Genomic DNA, 17,557 nt, shown 5'->3' with positions numbered 1-17,557 from the left:
ACTCGTTGTTCAATTTTACGACAGCGTGATAATAAGCGATGATGATGACGTTGAAATTTTAGAAAATACATTACTAGCTGATCAAAGACCAATTGTTCGCGAAAAACAATTTTTCTCACATCACGATAGCGATTATATATGGCGCACAAGTGAGATGTAGCGCGACACGGCACTATGGTTGTCGTAGGTACAAAATTGTTATATTGAAGAAGAGACAATATTGTGTTGGACGGTAGCTTATCGTTAGATGTTATCGTAATATTAATCGAGGCAAACTCGCTACTTTTACGATGTATAAAACAACATTTGCAATTCCACGCGTAATGTTCCTTTAAAGCATGAGCTACATTTTGCATATTCCAGCCACATAAAGCAAGACCACAGTGATAACAAACTGTAACATTGCGTATACCTATGTGAAAAAATCCAGCACTCGACAATTCGAACGCCATACTCCACGTGTAAAATGTATTTTCGCGAAAACTGTCAAATCGATCGCTCGATTGATGATAATAAGGATAACGATCGAGCATGATACGTATATTCTTATTTAATCCTTATTATTAATACATTCATACATATAAATGAATAACAATTTTTTATATAAATTGTGTTTTTTAAAAAATATTTTTAAAAAATATTTATATTTAATAAAGACATTTTTGATGAAAAATATCTGACAATTATTATTAACATTTTAAAATTTAAATACAAAAAACTAATAATGTTCGGCGCTTAAGCTGCGCTTCGTGGGCCTCCGCTCTACGCCGCTCGCTCGTCGCTCGGTCGTTCCGCGGACCTGCGGCCGCTTCACTCCTCGCTCCTCCTCGCCGCTCCGAGCTTCGGCCACTCCGCTTCGCTTCGCGCCTCGTGCTAACTGTGGTAGAATAATTTTTTCGGATCGAACGCTTCGTTCATACATCTTTTAATTTAATAAAATTTTGCGCATTCTTAAACTTTTCCAATTTACTCTGGTGCAACTAGCGCGAGGAACAAATTTGTGAATATAAAGCGAAATTTTACAAAAATGCAGGAAAAAGTGCCAAATATACTCGACAATAAAGAGATACAACTTATAAACAATCTTATATAATTAGTAAATATACGGCAAAAAAAAAACAGTTTCGTATTACGCGGTTATATGTTACACGATAAAAGAGTAAAAAGAGCGATTTATGAAAAGAAGAAAAACAGTGACATTTAAATTGATTAATTTTTTCATAATTAATATCTCATTAATTATTGCAAGAATTGTGAAAAATAGTAAAGTATTTTTTACTAAATTTAAATTGAAACTACATGTATTTAACTAATGGAATGTGAATATCATTTAATTAGTAAAAAATATAATATACTTAATTATTAAGCGGTACATATAATAGTATCAAAAATAATATTTTCACTTATTTTTTACATGTTTAACAATTTTGAATATACATTTATCACAGTATCCAATCTTATATCACCCGTCAAAAAAATGCAACTTTTTAAAAATTATTTTTGCGTATAAAAAACATATTTCTTTACACGATATCACGCATCGTGTATAATTTTTACATTATAAATTTTTTATTTTATATTAAATATAAATAAAATATTAGGTGTACAACTTTGCTTCCGCCGTTTTCCTATAGATAGCTTTAGCGGTAAGTAGTGGTCGAAATAAATAGATCATAGACGTCATGCAATAAACTTGGGCATCTGTCAACATAACCCCATAGAAACATTAGTCGATTTGTGTCTGCATCATAAAGTTATTCTCGATTGAAAATGTCAGTTTACGAGCCAAATTCTCGTCATTTGCGGGAGGTTTTAATTTTCTGCTTCAATATGAAGAAATCTGCGGCTGAGGCTCATCGAATGCTCTCAAATACTTATGGTGAGGCCGCTATTAGTGAAAGAACGTGTCGTGAGTGGTTTCAACGCTTCAAGAACGGTGATTTTCACGTCGAAGACCGGCATAGCGGTGGAAGAGAGAAGGTTTTCGAAGATGCAGAATTGGAGGCATTACTTAATGAAGACTCGAGTCAAAGTCAAGAAGAATTGGCACGATCATTGGGAGTGACTCAACAAACAATTTCAAAACGCCTCAAAGACATGGGAATGATTCAGAAGCAAGGAAATTGGGTGCCGTACGAGTTGAAACCGAGAGATGTTGAACGGCGTTTGTTTGCTTGTGAACAGTTGCTTGAAAGACGGAAGGGATTTCTGCATCGCATTGTGACTGGGGACGAAAAATGGGTTCATTACGATAACCCCAAGCGCAGAAAATCATGGGGATATCCCGGCCATGCTTCCACGTCGACGGCCAAACCGAATAACCTCCCGCAAATGACGAGAATTTGGCTCGTAAACTGACATTTTCAATCGAGAATAACTTTATGATGCAGACACAAATCGATTAATGTTTCTATGGGGTTATGTTGACAGATGCCCAAGTTTATTGCATGACGTCTATGATCTATTTATTTCGACCACTACTTACCGCTAAAGCTATCTATAGGAAAACGGCGGAAGCAAAGTTGTACACCTAATATATGAAAAATTATTAATACAATACACAGTTTTATTAATTATCAATAAGTATTTTAATTGTTCATATTTACATCATCTTTTCTAGATTTCGTTATATCGTGCCGATATTCGACGATCAATAATATAAAGTAATAATTTTTAATTCCATTTGCACAATTTTTTATTATCTTACATTCACACACACACACATACTCACAAATAAAAAATTAATCGTTATATATTTTTCAATTTCTCAGAAACTTTGACAACTATTTGCGGAGTTTAAAACCTAGAGCGTGGGTACAGATGGAGAGAGATGTCGCGAGAGAGACGTTCGCGAAAGAGAGATAGCGGTCGCAAGATGATGCAGCGAAGGAGAGCGCGTGGTGTTGCAGCGAGGTGTATATGCAAGAGCGAGAGAGATAGCGGTCGCGAGATAGTGCGAGGTAGCGCAGCGACAAGATGACGCGAGATGTTCGCGAAGGAGAGCGCGAGAGGCGTACGCGAGAGAGATGACGCGAGAGAGACGTTCGCGAAAGAGAGATAGCGGTCGCAAGATGATGCAACGAAGGAGAGCGCGAGGTGTTGCAGCGAGGTGTATATGCAAGAGCGAGAGAGATAGCGGTCGCGAGATAGTGCGAGGTAGCGCAGCGACAAGATGACGCAAGGTGTTCGCGAAGGAGAGCGCGAGAGGCGTACGCGAGAGAGATGACGCAAGAGCGAGAGAGAGATGTTGCGAGATGACGCGGCGAAGGAGAGCGCGAGAGCTGATGCAGCGAAGGAGAACGCGAGAGGCGGACGCGAGAGAGAATTTTTTTTTAATTAATATTTTTTTTCTTTTAATATTTTTTTTTTAAATATTTTTTTAAATTAATAAGATTTTAATAGGAGGAAAGGAGAGAGGACCTATTCTAAAATGAATACATTTATTTAATATTTAAAATAATTTTTATTTTTTAAATGAGTATGTGTGTGCAATTATACAATTTTGTGTGTGTGTGTGTGTGTGTGTGTGTGTGTGTGTGTGTGCGTGTATTTACAAAATATGTGTGCGTTGTGTGTGTGTGTAAAAATATAAGAATAATAAAAAATACGAATATAAGAATAATATAAAATATGAATATAAAATATAAATTAATATAAAATGTAAAATATAATAATACAATAATATAATCAAAAAATAAAAAAAGTATATAAAATTTACGACAGTAACACATGGTTGAGCAAGGCCTGTCTGAACGAGAGTGTCTGGATATGGTGAGGCGGCCGAATGCTAGGTGCTGCGCGAAGCGGAGGTGACGGCTAGGCGGGGACTCCTGCATAACAGAAATTTTTTATTAATTAATTTAATAATTTATAATTAAAAAGAAATACTTACTAGTTCCAATTTTCCACCACAGGTTCTGGTGGATATGGCTCTAGGCCAGAGCTGTCCACGTTTTGCACTTTTCGGCCGATTTCCGAGGCTCACCGCCTAGCGGCCCCCACTTACGCTTGAGACCTTAGCAATGCGTGGCCCGATAACCGTAACTAAGACGCGCGGAGCTCTGTCTCAGGGACGTTCCGTACCCCTTAACTCAGAGCTGTCCACGTTTTGCACTTTTAATTCTAATATAAATATAATCTAATAATAAATATATATAAATATAAGTATAAAATAATAATTAATAATAAAAAATAATAATTAAAAAATCGCGATTTTAAAAAACTGAAAATATTTAGTTAAGGGGTACGGAACAGCATCGCGTTACAGATGCGCCGTCCCTGAGACAGAGCTCCGCGCGTCTTAGTTACGGTTATCGGGCCACGCGTTGCTAAGGTCTCGAGCGTAAGTGGGGGCCGCTAGGCGGTGAGCCTCGGAAATCGGCCGAAAAGTGCAAAACGTGGACAGCTCTGCTCTAGGCCAAACAGCTCCCGAAGAGCATACATGTTTTCCCATAGCCCATTGTAAATTGCATCCATTTGCCGCGCCTCCGCAGTTTCGCACCACATTTCTGCGAACATTTGCGATGTTCCCACCTCAACATTCTCACCCACTCTCGTTCAGTTAAGCCTTGCTCCACCATGTGTTGCGGCCGTAAATTTAGCACAATGCTATCGATTATCTGAAAAATATGAATATTTAATATATATATCTAAACATATTGCAATATTCTGTACAATAGTTTTAAATAAACTGTACAACTTACTATTTCGGGGAGCGTACGGCGCAGAAAACCTCCAGTCATTTTTCACTATTTTTTATACTAACTTCGATGACTGCTCGAGACTTTATGACAAACGTCGCGGAGACAGACCCACTCACGTTAAAAAGAGTAGGGGATGTATGACATAAGAATTAGCTTGAACGCTTACTCGGTACATCAGATAAGAAAACAGATGGTCCGAAACAAAGATTCCGTGATGAGATGCGATAGATATATATATTAGATCATATGTGGGATGATACTGAGGAGGCTCGCGAATGGGAGAGAAATAATCCATGGTTTCAGGAAGATACATTCTGTCTTCGTCCGCTCTTTCCACTGGAGCCATATCCCGAAGATGTGGTGGAAAATTGGAACTGGTAAGTGTTTTTAATTTTAAAAATTATTAAAATATATAATAGAATAATTAATAATAAAAAATTTTTGTTATGTAGAAGAGATCCATCAATCCTCCATCGCCCAGCCGCCTCGCAGCCGACACCTCACCGCTCTATTTATATATAATTTATATTATTTTTAAAATTTATATTCATTTTTTATTATCTTACATTCACACACACACACACACACACATACACGCATATACCCACATATATATACAGGGTGTCCCATAATTCGCGAACCACCCGTCAGTTGCAGGTAGAGCATGTTGAACTGAATAGAAAAGTCCTCTACCATTTTGCGATTTTCGCAATAATGAATGAGAAATAAATTAAAGAAGATCAGCCAATTCGCGTGACGACGGCGAGAAAAGACAGCCCAGTTTCATATCGTTACTAAGCATGCGGCGAAAAGAAACAGTATAATGTTACACGGTTGCTAGGCGCGCGATGAAGCGGGGAGGAGCGCTTTACAAAAGACAGTAACTACATACGAGTAGCGCTAACTCTGGATCCCCGAGTGGGCTGTCTCTTCTCGCTGCACGTTTATCATCGCTCGAATTGGCTGATTTTCTTTAATTTATTTCTCATTAATTATTGAGAAAATCGCAAAATGGCAGAGGACTTTTTTACTCACAATCAGTTTAACCTACTCTACCTGCAACTGACGGGTGGTTCGCGAATTATGGGACACTCTGTATAATTAAAAAATTTTATCATTAAATGTATTTATTTTAAAATTCCTTCCTCTCCTTACATCCCTAATATTAGAATAGCATAAGAATTATTATCATTAAATTATTATTATTAGAAAAAAAACTCTCGCGAACGTTTCTCGCGTACGCCTCGCGTTATCTTGTCGCCTATCTCTCTCACATGCGCTCTCCTTCGCGTTCTTCTCACCCCACGGACTCCACCCTACGGCTCTCTCGCGGACGCTTTCATCGCCTCGTGTGACGTCATTCCTCGCAGCAAATTTCCCTTGCCCTTCACCCCCCTCTCAGAGGACCTGGATGAGAATTGGTATATTAACATTACTATATTTTAACACTGTAATTTTTATGTGAAACATTTTTTCTAAAATGCATTATAACTATAAGATATTCCGTTTCTGAATTTTTAAATCGCTCTAGATAAGCGAAACAAAATTTAACATATGCCTTGTCGTACATAATATTTTTCTATATGGTACCGTAATACACACACATACATGAATTTGACTGACAATGAGGATCATACGTGTATATTGAGTCAAAATACCTATATTTTTACATGCAGAATCTTCCGGGACTGGTATAATGGTAGCGCAGAAATGACTCGTATAAAAAATATAATATTACCACTTGTAAGGGTTTCGAGACCGACAGGCATAGGGCCATTCCCACGCACGTAGAGAATTTTTTTAGAAAATCAAACTTTACATTATAATATCTCCGTTTACAAAGCACATAGAAAAAAAGTAACGACATTTTTATTATATAATTTGAACTCAATCTATCGATTGAGCTCAAGTAAGAACTCGATCGCATCGTGTCAGAAATATATATGATACTATCAACTGTCCGACTCGCGTAAATAAATATACACACGGCGTGTCTCGCAGTCGCTACGTAAAAGCTACGCTCAGTTGCATGCGCTCGGTAGAATGGTGCGAGAACGGGCACACTCCGTTCTCATTGCGGATGTGAGTCGACGTTTCCTCAAGGATCCGTACCGTACGAGAGGTAGTGCCCCAGTGCTCATCAAGAAAGCTTACGTGATTCCAGCTATACACAACTAAAAAAAAGAAGGACGTGCCTCTGTCTTTGCGTGCACTTTGCAACGCGACGTTCTCGCGAGGATGAGAGTAAAATAAACACCGATTCGGACCTCGCGCGCGATATTCGTGAATACAGGTATGTTGATATGATTATATGCTTTATACTTTATACATTGTTCGAACTGTCAATTTACAGAAGTTTATATAGTTTATTTAGAAGTTTATTATTTTGATATTCATTTACAGCTCCTGAATCTTCACCGACCATGTTGGAATTATGACGTCAGAGGCAAGAAAACATACGTTAAAAATTCTTAAATACCATTTTGGAAACAAAAAGATATTTCAAAACGACTTTAACACCCTCTTAAAATACCTCGAAAGACTATCCTTTCCCCTTTATAATCAACAACTGTAATATGAGGCCCGTCTAGTCTCTTTATACACATGCGTATAATCATTCCACATGTGACAAAGTTTGATATCACGATCATTTTACGGTTGTCGACTATCGAGGGAAAAGAAGAGTTTTTCGAGATATTTTAAAAGTATGCTAAAACCATCTGAAATAATGTTTTAATCGAAATATTTTTTTCATTTAAAAAAGGCATATAAGAATTTTCAGCGTATACTTTTTCGTTTTTGACGTCACAATCTAACACGACCGCGACGAAAAATACAAAATTTGTAAACAAATACATCGTTTATATATTATATAGTATACGTTTGAATAAATTTATTTCAGTTTTGTTCATTAACTTTTAGAGTAATTTGAATAGGGTAAGTTTATTTCAGTTTAGATCTTTAATTTTTAGTTGAATAAATTTACTTTAATTTTTGTTTCTGAACTTCTATTAAAAATGAAAGTTGCTAAACTGTGTTTAAAAAGTTGACATTTTTGTAAGCTGTGATTAACAAACTATTGTTTAAAAAAAAAAACATGATTACAAAAAGATTAAATGGAATGTGATGTGAAATAATTCGTTTTTTTCTTTTCTTACATTTTTATATTTTAACTTTGAAAAGTGGATATATGATGAAATATTTTAATTAAAAAGTTGCAAATATAATACTATATTTTTTCTTTATACGGATTAGAAAGAATGTTGTGTATAAATTTAAAATACTATGTTTATATACTGTTCAATATATTTATTTGTAACTAATGTAAAATAAATTACTTAGTTCGTATATTAAATAAAAGATATTAAATATATCTTTCTTTAGACGCTTTGGAACGCTATGTTTAACATACGCACACATTTTTTATATATTATTATCTACGTCTTTTAACATATGCACATCTTATATATTATCTACATCATATATGTATATACATTTGTTATGTCTATTAACATTTATATATACTATAACAAATATATGTTATATATACGATATATAACATTAAATAAATTACAATATCGTAAGAATACTCGTACATAAATTATTTCTTTGATTTTTTGCACACATTGTTTCAATCACATTCGTATCATATAAATCATAGACTAATAAATCTATTATTATAGATAGTTTATTTATTAAAATTATATATTTGTTATGTCTATTAATATTTATATACACCGTCTGTCCGAAAAGTTCCGGGACTGATTTTTTTCCCGGCTTACAAGTAATGCCATTTGTTAATCAATTAGATAATCTTTTAGTAGTAATATTCAGCTATATTCATGTATTTTTTTAATAAGCTGCGTTCATTCTGTACTTACGTTAGTACCAAGCTTATGAATTCTTTTTGTTTTTTTGATCCGTTAAAAAAATTGTCACGAAGCAGAGAGCAGTTATCAAATTTAATTTTAAAATTGGTAAAACATTCAATTATTTCTTTGGTTTTTTGCACACATTGTTTCAATCACATTCTTATTCTATAAATCACAGAGTAATAAATCTATCATTATATATAGCTTATTTATTAAAATTAAAACTCTTCGAAAATATTCTTTTTTATTTACAAAAATTCTAGAGTATTTTGGCCATCCAAGGTTAAAGTGATAAAATCTGTAAACAGATATTTTTAAACTCTACAATTTTAATTTAAAATTTTTTTCAAAAAAGCATTACTTACAAAATATTCGACTGTATCGAATATTTCGATACAGTCAAATATTTTGTATAGATTTTGGGTTCACTTCGTTTGTTATACTTTACAATTATATAGATTTTTAGTTTTTACGTTGCAACGGACTTTTCCTTCTAGTGCCGCGCAACTTCGTCACTTTTCTCGGTATCTCTACACACAAAAATTCGACAGATTGCTTGGGCGCCAGGTACGGTCAGGCCGCACCACTCAAAATAACACGATAATTAATTCTACGACAGTGACGGCTTAAGCTCGGTAACTCAGTTTCTTAATTGGCAGAGGGGCGGATTCTTAATGCGGGGAATCGTACTCGGGGCTTTGGAGAGAAGGAGAGTCATTAAATCGGCACATTGACATACTTAAATAAAAGTTAAATAAATATATTTCATATTAGAAAATTGATTGCAGTTTCACATTACTTATTTACGGCCTCGTGACTCGGTAGATCCTCGACACTCGAGGTGTTACAACACAATTATGGTTCGATATTTATCGCTACCGAGGGGAACATATCCCGGATTATATTTCAATCGAGGAGGCGGGAGAGAAAGACATTCCCAAATTACAAGACTCAAAGACTCGACACAAGACAATCAGAAGAACGAAACTTGATAACTAATTAGTCTAACATTTATACACAAAATTCTGGACTGTCGACTCGATACGGCTCTCCACGGAGAGAGAGAGAGGTGGCGCAATTCTTACATTAATGGCGAATCTCGGTACGGGCCTCGCGTTTCGCACACTCCCGAGTGCTCGGTAACGAAAGTAATTAACAATAATATCGATAACAATTTTAGCCGTGTTACTAGAGACGCGAGTCCCCGCCGAGTTCGCTCTTACCGAGACTTTGAAGTGGTGGCCTTACAATATTCTGTCGTCCGTCGATGTCTCACGTGGTTCGCACGCCGCAGTCTCGTCAAACAGTGTACGACTCTGGGCTCACGGCACGCCGGTAGCCGGCGTCGGTGGCGCTGCGCGCGCCGCCTATAATCGATCCTTGATCCTCTGTCGACGATAGTCGATCCTTGTGGGCCTCGTTGCCCCGGTATTTTCGAAACCGCTCTCGGTACTTTTCGGAATGTTGGTGCGGATAATGTGGCTGCTCGCTGTATGTTCCGAATAACTGCTTCTCTCCTTCTCTCATGGCTGTCGACTTGCTGGGGAACCCGCCGAGAGGTGATCAGTCTCCGACGGTTCCGCTTTCTTCGGGACGATGCCGGCGGCCCCACTGGAGTAGCCATCCCTGTCTCGAGATGTCGGTACCCTTTTATGTGCTCCTCCGTTTAGTTCCGTCCGCTATCCGAGGCTGTAAAACGCATCCGGCAGTAACGGGCCCTTACGTATTTATTCTATTTATTGACAATAAATACCTTACTTCACCGTGTTACCCGGCGTCCCCGAGCGCACCGCTTCCACTCAGGTCGTCCACCCTTGCTGCAAATTCCGCCATCCCACGATGGCTGCTCCCTTTGATACATTAGGGCCTTCTCCGACCACTCACTTCCACTCGGTAAACCTACGGGACTTAACTAACTAAAGGCGAGTCGACGAAGAAAAGTTCGTCGCTCGCCGACCCAAAATTCGTCCTCTCTCTCGACCCTTCCTCGGCCGGGCCTGTGACGGGCGTAAAAACGTCACGTCACAACGTAACACATATGTTATTACATTTTCGTAAATTTATCGATTATTTCAAGTAACGTTATTAGTTACGTATAGCGAATCTCAAAACTTTTTGTAAATGCATAGATAAAATTGGAAAACAATATCTATATATACTTTATTACTATATTTTTATCTAAGCCATTTGATAATTTTAAAGTTTAATTGTCTCAATTTTCAAGATTATGTATATATTATGCCACGTATTGTTAAAAGATACTACTGTATAAAAAACCGAAAAAGTGAAGTAAAATAACACTTATCTTGGACAAAGATAAAAAAATACTTAGAAGAAAAACAGATGTTCTATCAAATATCGAGAAACACCAAGATTAAAAGATCCATCCTGTTGTCGATCAAGAATCGCTTTTTTTTAGATAGTTTCTGCAATATATAATAATATTTTGTATGTAAATATATAAATATTATAAAAGAAAATTCAATATTAATATTTTGTTACGGAAAAAACTGAAAAAGAAAATATTGTTTAACTTACCGACAAGGCATCGAGAAATTTGTGTATTTTTAAATTTTAACGTGTTCCTTCGACCTGACCAAGAGTACCGTACTGCTAATAATTCATTGAACATAAGAAACGCAATGTGGCTCTGGTGAATTTGCAGGGATCAGATCATCCCCCCAATCATCTTTATCTCGCGAATCTGTTAAAATAAAGACAAATACATCATTTTTATATTTACAAAACATTCTAAAGAAAAATAAAAGACAAATAAGTTGATGATGGGATAAATTATATGTATAATAAATCGTAATAAAATAAAAACACAAATAACAAAATTAACGCATGTCAACATTTTTTAAGCAAACTTACATGTTATATTTTCAATGTTAGGCTGTGTCGAAAAGGTCCCGATTTCGAAGGTCCAGATTTTAAAGATCCATTATACGAATCAGATTCTGGTTTCGAAAATTCAGCTCAACTTTTTTGAAGATTCAAATGTAGATTTTGAAAATTCTGGTACCAAATTTTCTATCAATATTTTCTTATCAATACTTTGAACGTTTACGCAATTATTGACATTTTTTTCGAATGTGTCGATGCTGAAACAAAATTATATAATCTAACAGTATCCTACATTGTCCTAATAAATAAGAGTATAATATAATATAACGTTAAGAGTATAATATAATAAGAGTATAATATAATGTAACATAATGTAACGTTATATTATAAAATAATACAATACAATATATAAATAAAATTAATTTTTATTTTGTTTTTTGCAAAATGGTAGCGTAGCAGCTTTTCCAGTAAATTCATGTACATACACGTGTCAAATCAAGCACGATTGAGTTTGAGAAAAATGCTCTTCGCAGAATTAAACATGTGTACATGAATATACTGGAAAAACGCCAACATTTTGGAAAAAAACAAAGTAATTTTTTATATCGACTCGTGCGATTTATGCGGGAGTAACATACAATTATATAACAAAAATATATTTCACATATAATCACCTGATACATTATTTGTCTCCCGGTTACTGCGGTTCCGGTACAGCAATAATTGTCGATTCATCTACTGATTCATGTTTATCTGTAAATTAAATTAATAAGAGGAAAGTGTGTGGTAGCACAAAAATCGATTTACTTTTTATTAACATTGCATTATATATAATAGTGTTCTTATATAAGAAATTTTATTTTGTACACTTACCTATATTCCAATGATAACAATACCTTATTCAAACTGATAAATACAAAAATTAATTTTAGCGTAGTAGATTTTTAGATTCACCTTGGAGGGGGGGTTTTCCAATTTGATCACCGGTTAGAATAACGTCTTCAACCTCGTATTGAAGGATTCACTTCGGATAAAGAAATAAGGTTAAGGCATATGTAACATGGCCTCGAACTAGCCTCGAAAAAAGAGAGATAGAGAGGCGACAACTGATCATCGTATGTGACCAGCTATGGCAGCTATTCAGAAATGCTTATCGCGCGGCAAAATATAACGCGACGACCAAAAAACGAATAATTTTTCCAGAAATCGTAAGTTTATTAACTATCCTTCCAAAGAGATATAACGCTAAACAATTTTTTCTAAAATTTAATACAATTTTCATATTATTATTTTTTATATCTTGTTTACAATTCTTTTTTTTTACATTTTAAATCTCTAGGTAATTCTTATTATTTAATTTTTCTTCTTTATATTCATTATCCTCTTCACGCTTTAATTTTTCTGATTTTTTTTCACATCCATCTCTTCTCTTTTCTTCATTCGCATCTACTTTATGACAATTATTTCTATTCTTTTCCTCAAGAATTCTTTCATAATCTACTGCTGCTTTTATTAACGATTCATCCCAATCATCATTTAACACTGAAATATTTAAATTATAAATTATAATAATAATTTAATTTTTAAAAAATTTAAAATTTATATACAAACAAATAATTAATTTTATTACTTACTATTTCTAATTTCTTCAATATTATTTAATTTATTTAATTCATTTGTATGATTTTCCATTTTATCTATTAATTTTTCAAAATGTAGCCTCTGCAAAAATCTGTCTCGCATCAGTGTATATTTAACATTAGATATATTAAATTAATAAATTATATAATTCTGTAAAATACGACAATAGATTCGCGATTAAAAAACAGACAAACGGAGAAAAGGGGGAAATTATATTAAGAATATATAGATGCGAGAGAAACATTAACGCATATATTTACATAGTGCAGATGTATGTGTTCACTTATGAGCGATATAATTTTTTACGTCTTTTGTAATCTGCTATCCACTGAACTACTTCTCAGGTATACAATAACAAATAATAAAAAAATAACAGTATATTATAATGTCACAAATATTTTTATACACATGTATTATACTATAAATACATATTACGGTTTTAACTATGTTTAAATTTTAATAATATTTTTAAATATTTATTCAAAATATTACTACAACTAGAATATATATAATTTATATTGTAACGATGCCCCCCCGCATCGTTCCCGACCGTCCACCCGTCGGAAGGCTGCGCCCGGCGAACACCGGCCGGGCAGGGCAGCAGGCGCTGAGCGCCACAATTAATTCAACCGTTAAATACGGTTCCACGAAAACGCCCGACGCGCGCCGAAATAAACCGAGTCGTACCACCCCTACTTCCCCTCCTTCGATCCAGCCTCCGATCCCGTTACTCGATCCATATAAAAAGAGAGCTCACGATAAGAGCTCGCTCAGATACCGTTCCGACTCCGTCGTATCGGAGAATCCTTCCGCCCGGAAAAAGAGCCCGAGGTAGACGCGTACGCTGCCTCTGCGGAGATAATCTCCGTGCTCCGAACTACCGGCTTCCGCCTCCACCGTTCCCCGACTTCGAGGTAGAGGGTACTCTGTCTCCCCCGAGCTATTCTCGGGAGTCCGGGGTTTCCGACCGCACCCCGCAAACAGCGCGCTGACGTCAGCGGGTGGAGCTCCGCCGCCTCCGTCGAGGGTTCTCGACCGTCAGTGCGTTCCTCCCCCCCGACACCCATACGGACGGCCGTGACACGCCGATTCGTCGCGTCCACGCCGAAATCACGGTCCGCGAAATCCGACTAAATACGCGCGCCGTTCGATTGCGCTCTCTTCGATATATCGAAGAGAGCGGCCGCTCTCAGCTGACGCGTTTTTCTACTCGCGCCGACTCGCGCCGCGACAACACCGAGCGCCCCGCTCGCCGCGCCGACCCCGCGTCTCGCGGGCGACGTAAACACAATCGAAGCGATTTAAAGACCCGCATAATACACGGGCTTTAACGACCGGCGTTACACACCCACACACGCACACACACGCACACTTGTACATACCGACACCTAGATTAATAAATTACTATTGTTACCAATAACCGTTACGTTCGTTGTCTCACCCTTTTTACGAGCCCTGATCCCGACCGAGTTATTCCGAGCTCGCGAAAAGCGACCGTTACAATATTAATATATCATTAAACTTTAATCATATCTCATGTCGGCTTAATTCGCTGAACGTAGTAGTAATATAATTTTTGAGGTTCTATGAAGATGTGAGATTATTTACAGATTGGTTGAAATAAAAATTATTAAATTTCTTGAATTTGAACAGTTGAGAGAGGATAAAATTTTAAAAAAACGTTAACTGGAACAGCAAAAGGATATCTATATCCAAAAACATACCAGGCAATAATAGTATTTGGATTGGCATTTGTTAAAAATTGTTGTAGAATATTATAATCAATAGGACCTGGACCAATTGTAAAATAGCCTTCAGGTATTTCTTCAAATATAGGAAATTGATTAAAAAATCGAGCTTTTGATTGTTCATATGATAACTCCGGTTCTTCAGAGCTATCATCACTGATACAAATCGTTTCATTCTCCAATTGTTCTACATCTTCGAGAGAAATTGGAGAAGAGGGAGATGAATCTTCTTCAAGAATGATTGTTGAAGGGACAGGAGATCTGGGTGAATCGAATTGTTCAGGAGAGTGCGAATGAGGTATACGAGTACAGGAGATGGAGATCTGGATGAATCGAATTGATCGAGAGAGTGCGGATGAGGTACGAGTACAGGAGATGGAAATCTGATGGGTGAATCGAATTGGTCGGGAGAGTGCGGATGAGGTACGAGTACAGAAGATGGAGATCTGGGTGAATCAGGTAAATCCAAATGGTTGGGAGAGTGCGGATGAGGTACGAGTACAGGAGATGGAGATCTGATGGGTGAATCGAATTGGTCGGGAGAGTGCGAATGAGGTACGAGTACAGGAGATGGAGATCTGATGGGTGAATCGAATTGGGTAACGGGAACACTCGAAGAAACGGAAGAAAGCATTTGTTCAGATTCTATGATTTTGGAAAAATTAAGGTTCACAACGGACTCATTATCACGTCCATCTGACACCGAACCTCGAAGCAAAGCTTTTTTTAATCGTTTATTTCGACGATTTCGCCAATGTTTCACAGCAGCCCGTGAAATCCATTTTTTACAATTATCCACTATAAAAATAAAATTATTAAGAATAATTTTTTAGATTAATATATACAGAGTGATTAATTTTAATCTTAACAGGCAAATATTTCGAAGAATGTAAGAAATACAAAAAATGTTTCGTATAAAAAAGTTAATTGACTTCGATGGGGGGCATAAAGCATCGTGAGAGATTGAAATAATTCGAGAGCGATCGAGATGATTCGGAAAGTAATAGAGACAATTCGAGAGCGATCGAGTAATTATAGGCAGGACCAGGCGCGAACATTAGACTTGAGTCGCGTGAGCGCAAAGAACGACGTCAGAATAAGATAGATTCTTTTTGTAACGTTTTTATTCATCCACCATTAAAATACGTTAAAAACTCATATATTGGCGATTGATGAAAATCATTATCCTTCATCTCGCTTACTATACAAACTTATTGGGAAGGTGGGGGGTGGCTCAGCCGGAATATACGCAAGAGTGAATATAAAAAAGAGAAAAAGACGCACGACGATAAATGACAATAAAAAAAATCTACAATGGTACACAGATGATACGAGGATAGATAATATGACGATATGCCAGTTAAAAGACGAATTAAAACGACGAAAGTTAAAGAGATAACCTGTAATAAGGCGGAATTGAGAGAACAGCTTCAGACGAATAATTCGGAAGCGATCGAGATAATACGGGAATGATCTCTAGACAATTTGAGAACAATCGAGTAATTAAGCAGAACCAAGCGCAGGCGTTAGAATTAATTCACGTGAGCGCGCGAGGAACGATGTCAGAAAGATATATACTCTTTGTAACGTTTTCATTCATACATCATTAAACTGCGTTAAAACTCGTATGTTGGTGGTTGATAAAAATTCTGACAAAAAATCCACAACAATTTCAGAATGAAACAGCGAATCTTGCCGCTATTAATGCGAGAAATCCTCAGCCATTTCGAAGGAATAAGGATCAAAGAAACTACTTTAACGCAAATTATTAACTATGCAACATTATGTGTGTTTGATGGATAATTTATGATTCGTATGTTAGTGTATCAAAGAAGTGTAATGAAATTGAATTTAAAAAATTAAATATGATTCCTTTAAATATAACATTATTAAAAAATTTATTTTATATTTCATTAAAGTAAATTTTGACAAAAAATTCACAACAATTTCGAAATGAAACAGCGAATCTTGTCGCTACTATTGCGAGAAATCCTCAGCCATTTCGAAGGAATAAGGGTCAGAGAAATTGCTTTAATTAATAGCAACGCAAATTCTTAACTATGCAGCGTTATGTGTATTTAATGCATAATTTATGATTCGTATGCTATAGTGTATGAAAGAAGTATAATGAAATTGAATAAAAAAAATTAAGTACGATTCCTTTAAATGTAACATTATTAAACAATTTATTTTATATTTCATCAAAGTAAATTTTGACCAAAACAATTCACAACAATTTCGGAATGAAACAGCGAATCTTGCCGCTACTATTGCGAGAAAATCCTCGTCAGCCATTTCGAAGGAATCTAGGGGGAAAAAAAATCGCGAATCTCTCCCACCGTCGCGTGAAATTCTCAACAATTTCTCTAAAGGATGAGTAGAAACGAAACAGCGAATCTTGCCGCTACCTATTGCGAGAAAATCCTCGTCAGCCATTTCGAAGGAATCTAGGGGGAAAAGAAATCACGAATCTCTCCCGCCGTCGCGTGAAATTCTCAACAATTTCTCTAAAGGATGGGTAGAAACGAAACAGCGAATCTTGCCGCTACCTATTGCGAGAAAATCCTCGTCAGCCATTTCGAAGGAATCTAGGGGGAAAAGAAATCGCGAATCTCCCGCCGTCGCGTGAAATTCTCAACAATTTCTCTAAAGGATGGGGAGAAACGAAACAGCGAATCTTGCCGCTGTTAATGCGAGAAATCCTCAGCCATTTCGAAGGAATCTGGGGAAAAGAAATCGCGAATTT

At 36.3% G+C, this 17,557-nt stretch overlaps 2 long non-coding RNA genes across 2 annotated transcripts; both read right to left on the bottom strand.

Moving 5' to 3' along the window:
- Nucleotides 1-4,408: 4,408 nt before the first annotated feature.
- Nucleotides 4,409-4,771, bottom strand: LOC145945955 (uncharacterized). Its single transcript, XR_014426947.1, has 2 exons — nucleotides 4,704-4,771; nucleotides 4,409-4,619 (listed from the first exon to the last, which is right to left on the bottom strand). It is a non-coding gene; the product is annotated as an uncharacterized LOC145945955 (long non-coding RNA).
- A 6,121-nt stretch (nucleotides 4,772-10,892) lies between these two features.
- LOC145945842 (uncharacterized) lies at nucleotides 10,893-12,448 on the bottom strand. Its single transcript, XR_014426928.1, has 5 exons — nucleotides 12,377-12,448; nucleotides 12,097-12,175; nucleotides 11,450-11,679; nucleotides 11,114-11,279; nucleotides 10,893-11,001 (listed from the first exon to the last, which is right to left on the bottom strand). It is a non-coding gene; the product is annotated as an uncharacterized LOC145945842 (long non-coding RNA).
- Nucleotides 12,449-17,557: the final 5,109 nt, after the last annotated feature.

The sequence above is a fragment of the Prenolepis imparis genome, unplaced genomic scaffold (assembly GCF_030444845.1).
Source record: "Prenolepis imparis isolate NDT839.2.m4 unplaced genomic scaffold, iyPreImpa1.0 SCAF_15, whole genome shotgun sequence".
In the NCBI taxonomy this organism is placed as follows: Eukaryota; Metazoa; Arthropoda; class Insecta; order Hymenoptera; family Formicidae; genus Prenolepis; species Prenolepis imparis.
The sequence above is the reverse complement of the archived record's forward strand: the minus strand, read 5'-3'. Positions and strand labels throughout refer to the sequence as shown.